Here is a 5,828-nt window from a genome sequence, read left to right as displayed (position 1 = left end):
CAGCTCAAAGACGCCATGTATAGTAGCAAGCCATGGGGATCTCCATGGTCCATAGTCATGCATGAGTCGTTGGCTTGACAATAGTTACACATGGGAAACCACAACACTCACAGATGTCTTCACAGCCAAGCATCGCCATTTACCATGAGGAACAAGCGTTGTGTCAGTGTAGTCATTTCAAGTCCAAGACCTCATCAAAGCCAGCCTGCCCCCAAAATAGACCCTGAGTCGTATACCACGAACCTTTCTTTTCACTCCAGGAAATAGTTCTGCATTTATTGATGTCTGAGTCTCTTTATTTGGAATACATGCATGAGCCACAAGAAGTCCTGGGACGCTTGAGATGTTAGATGATATGTTATGTGGACATGCATAGATGTGTGTGCTTCAGGAAAAAGGTAAAGACCACTGGTTTGGATATGACTTTATTTATAGCTTTAGAATTTTAAAACTTTGATTCCAAAAGGAACAGACTGTTTCCTTGGAGACTCTGACTGAGTCCCTAAAAAAGTAGTATGCAGTTGTCCAATTTAATTTTCCCAACATTTTTCTCCCAGTGGTGGGAATCCTATTCCCTCTGCTCTCTGTGGGAAATAAAAGGCAATCATAAATTTGTTGTAAAGGGGGAGGGCTAGTTGGAGAAAGATTTTTCCCAACTTAATGGAACTATTATCCATAAAGTACCTTGCATAGCCTTGCATTAAAATTGGTGAGATTGACCTTGATTTGGCACCTCATTGTGCTCCATGAGATCCTGGGTTCTACTTGGGCCAAAGGGTATCCAAAGAGTCCCAAAGCAGGATGGAGTTTTCTCCAGTCATGGGTCTATTCAGGCATAGATAATCTAAGGAGAGAGAGGATATCAGAATGAAAGGAAAGAGACATGTGCAGGTTGACCCGAGTTCACCGTGAGGGCCCAGTCAGTAGCTTAGTCAGATTGTCCTTCTGCACTTCATACTGCCAGAGAGCCCTCGGGGTTCTTCCTTTTTCAAATCCTCAGTGACTTTAGGGAGAAGGCTCTACACTACATTATCTCAAGACTGATAGGGAAGGAAGACATAATATCCTAGAATGAGAAGGAGGTAAGCCAGTTGGGTGATGGTGAGACTAGTAAGGAGACCCAGGGGGAGTTTTTCTTTTAGGTGATTGCTTTTGAAGTAGATGGTAAAATTTTTGCCATCCTTCCTGTATTTTTTGGCCTGAGTTACAACTTTTTCTTCTTCCTTGTAAATCATTTATACAATATTTATTTTTGTATGGGGTAACTAGAAACTAAAATATATTGTAAAATATTCTTTATTCTAAACAAAATGACTGAATTAGAATACTTATTTTTCAACAGTGGTAGAGCCTGTAATATATGTTTGTTGAAGGTTATCTATAATACTTGCACCAGTGTTGAAAAATATTAACTTATGTTTGAGCAAGAGTAATGTGTTGGCCTCAAGGGTTTCACTCATTGTTTCCTCAGTGGTGTTGTCCCAGAAATGTTCAGGTGGTGACGATCACTGGTATGAGTTTCTCTGCAGGGTTATGGGGCATATTTTCATGAGATTTGATGGAGCCATTGCTGATAAACAGGAGAGCATTGTCAGGGTCCATCTGCCCTGCACTGGAAAATGTCTGTGGCTCATAAAATGAGGCCCCCTCAGGGATTACCAAATATGAACTGAGAGCGGTAACTCTGATACAAAATAATCTAAATTGCATCAAATGGCCTTAAATCAGAGTTTGGTAGGCTTATCAATACTTTGCTTATAACTGGGGTGAAAGAAGTAGAGGGAGAGAAAGCAAGATATTTACTAAGCACCTCTTATGTGGCAGGCACTATGCTAAGCACTTTATATATGTATGTATGTATGTATTAAGTCCTGTAAAACCTGCAAGCACCCTGAAAGGAATATTACTAGTATTTTCACTTTACAAATGAAGGTACTAAGGCTCTAAGAAGCTCAATAACATGAAGCCTTTTCCTCCCTATTTAAGTTATATAGGTTGAGGTGGGATTGAAGAGTGCAGGGACAATGGAATTACCACCCCTAGGAAAACTTCCAGACCTGACCATGGGAATTTGACCCTCTGATCATGTGGAGTTTGTCTAGTCCTGCCTCTGCAGGATGCCATTTGTGTGGGTCCCCTAGATGGTGTTTTTTGTTTAAGGGGTGGAGGTACAGCTTCCTAGTTCATTCCTCTTGCTAAAAGAGGTAACAGGTCAATTGCTATAATTGCTAGAAATGCTTTAAGACAGTGAAAACTTGATGTTGTACATATCTACAAGTACCATTTTTTGTGCATGGCCACTCTCCACTGATACCTGCCAAGTACTGCATGCAATTTGAGTGAGAGACAGGATCCAAATGCTGGTTCTTAATCATAAAGCGACCACTCCAGAGCTTCCCTGTCTGGTGTGCAGGGACCAAGTCCACAGTGATGTGAACTCATCTGCCACCCGGGGGATCACTGCAAACTCTACACAGATTTGACTGCATGCACCTTGAGTGCCTGTCAGAATGGCTGACGTTTCATTCTCTTGAAAGAAAGTGGTTGGCTCACCTTCCCCAGCCTCAAGAAGCCAAGGAAGGGCCATTCGTGTGGAAGGCCCAGGACTGGTCATCCATCTGACTTTTATACCACATTAAACTTTCCCTCAAATCCCACCATTGGTGACGGCTTGAAGTGCAAACAGCCATGATGTGTACATTAACCTATGTGCCACTTATTTATTTTCAGACTCCCCATAGCATTCATGTCAATAGAGATTAATGCCTAAATTTTGTAAATATTGTACATTTTGTAAATCAATGAATAAAGGTTTTAAGTGTATCTCATCAGGCTCCTCCCTGTAAATGTACATGCCAATCAATAATTAAGGCATTCAGGTTATGTATAAGGTGTAGGGCTTAGGATCACAGGGAACTTCCTTCCAAGAGCACATTTTCTCATTGTACAGACAAGACATACACGCATGAAAAGATACAAGACAATTCATTCATGCCAAATGATTCATGTAGACAGTAAGTGCTGCAGAAAATCAAAGAGGGAAAGATTACCAGACTTTTTAATCAGGTCTACAGTTTCCCTAGAGCGTTTTCTTTGTTAAATCAGGAAAAATAAAAGTGTGTGTGTGTGTGTGTGTGTGTGTGTGTGTGTGTGTGTATCTAAATACTACCCCATTAACTCTTAATTTTTAAATCTCATTTTGTTCTGTTAGTGATGATCCAATAGAAAGTGTTTTTCCTTGATGGTTTCTTCTGCAACAAGAAACAAACATTTGAATAGTATAAATGTTTATCTATACAGTGAATTTATTTTATTTTTCCTAGTAAAAGTATAGATACTGAAAGTGGTCTTAGAAATCTTCAGCTTGTTTGTGGTCTCTGGTTGTTCTATTCTATTTATTTATTTATTTACTTATTTATCTATTTATATTTTTTAATTGAGGCATGTTGACATATATCATTTTATTAGTTTCATGTGTGAAACATAATGATTTGACATTTGTATACATTGTGCAATGGCCACCATAATTCTAGTCAATATCTATTACCTTACATAGTTCTAAATGTTTTTTCTTCTGATAAGAACCTTTAAGATTTACTCTCTTAGTATCTTTCAAATATGCAGTACAGTATTATTAACTATAGTCACTATGCTGTACAATCCCATGACTTTGTTTTTTGTAACTAGAAGCTTGACCTTTAGACCACCTTCACCCATTTCTTCCCTGCTCCTCCACCTTTGGCAACCACCAATCTATTCTCTGTATCTATGAGCTTGCTTTTTTTTTATTTGTTTTATTTTTTTTAATTTGTTTTTCAGATTCCACATATAAGTGAAATCATCTAGTATTTGTCTTTCTCTGACTTATTTCACTTAGCATAATACCCTCAAGTTCCTTTCATGTTGTCACACATAGCAACATTTTTTATGGGTGTCCTTATTTTTCAGTGGGTGAATAATACCACATTTTATATATATATATATATATATATATATATATATATATATATACACACACATACACACACACACACATACACACACACACATATATATATCTTCTTTATTCAGTTATGCATTAATGGACACTGAAGTTGTTTCCATATTTTAGCTATTATAAATAAAGCTTCAATTATCATGGCAGGGGGCACATAGATCTTTTGGAATTAGTGTTTTTATTTTCTTTGGGTAAATACCCAGCAGTGGAATTGCTGTATCATGTAGTTGTATTTTTAATTTTTTTGAGGAACCTCCATACCGTTTTCCATGATGGCTGCACCAGTTTATATTCCCACCAACAGTGCACAAGTGTTTGCTTTTCTCTACATCCTCACCAACATGTGTTATTTCTTGTCTTTTTTATAATAGCCATTCTGAGAGTTGCCAAATTGGTATCTCATTGTAGTTTTGACTTGCATTTCCCTGATGATTAGTGATGTTGAGCATCTTTTCATGTGTCTGTTGGTCATCTGTATATTTTTTATGTAAACATATCTATTCAGGTCCTGTGCCCAATTTTTAATCAGATTGTTTTTTTGGCGTCAAGTTGTATACGTTATTTATATGTTTTGGATATTAGCATCCATTATTGGAAATACCATTTGCAAATAGCTTCTCCCATTCCGTAGGCTGCCTTTTCGTATGTTGATGGCTTTGTTCACTGTGCAGATGCTTCTTAGCTCGAAGTAGTCCCTACTGTTTATTTTTGCTTTTGTTGCCCTTGCCTGAAGAGATGGTTCCAAAAATTTATTGTTCAGACTGATGCCCAAGAGTTTATTGCCTATGTTCCCTTTTAGTTTTATGGTTGGGGCCTTACATTTAGTTATTTAATCCATTTTGAGTTTATTTTTGTGTAGGGAGTGAGACTGTGGTCTAGCTCTATTCTTCGGCATATAGCTGTCCAGTTTTCCTAGCACCATTAATTGAAGAGACTGTCTATTCTCCATAATATATTCTTGCCTCCTTTCTTATAGATTAATTGACCATATAAGCATGCATTTATTTCTGGGCTCTCTGTTCTGTTCCATTGATTTATGTGTGTATTTTTATGCCAAAACTACACCATTTTGATTACTATAGCTTTGAAATCAGGGGCATGATGTCTCCAACTTTGTTCTTCTTTCTCAAAATTGCTTTTACTATTGAAGGTCTTTTGTAGTTCCATACAAATTTTAGGATTGTTTGTTTTATTTCTATGAAAAAGGTCATTGGAGTTTTGATAGAGATTGCATTGACTCTGTAGATTGCTTTGGGTAGTATAGACATTTCAACATTGTTAATTTTTCCAATTCATGAGCACAGAATATCTTTCCTTTTCTGTATGTCTTTAATTTCTTTTATTAATGTTTTGTAGTTTTCTTTTTTCTTTTTTTTTATGTCTTATAGTTTTATGTGTAGGTCTTTCACCTCCTTGATTAAGTTTATTCCTAGGTATTTTATTCTTTTTGATGCAATTGTAAGTGGGATTGTTTTCTTAATTTCTCTTTCTGATAGTTCATTATTAGTGTATAGAAATGTAATGGGGCGGGGGGGGGGTGGGGCGGCGCCTGGGTGGCTTAGTCGGTTGGGCGTCTAACTTCAGCTCAGGTCATGATCCCATGGTTTGTGAATTGAGACCCCACATCAGGCTCTGTGCTGACAGAGCCTGCTTTGGATTATGTGTCTCCCTCTCTCTCTGCCCCTCTCCATTCATGCTGTGTATCTCTCTCCTTCAGATATAAATAAACATTAAAAAAAGAAAGAAAGAAATGTAATAGGGATGCCTGGGTGGCTCAGTTGGTTAAGCATCTAACTCTTGATTTCAACTCAGGTCATAACCTCACGGTTTG

The sequence above is a fragment of the Lynx rufus genome, unplaced genomic scaffold, assembly GCF_022079265.1.
Source record: "Lynx rufus isolate CCGP_SWC_20201006 ecotype Redwood Valley unplaced genomic scaffold, mLynRuf1.p SCAF_2, whole genome shotgun sequence".
In the NCBI taxonomy this organism is placed as follows: Eukaryota; Metazoa; Chordata; class Mammalia; order Carnivora; family Felidae; genus Lynx; species Lynx rufus.
Note: the sequence above shows the minus strand (reverse complement) of the source record.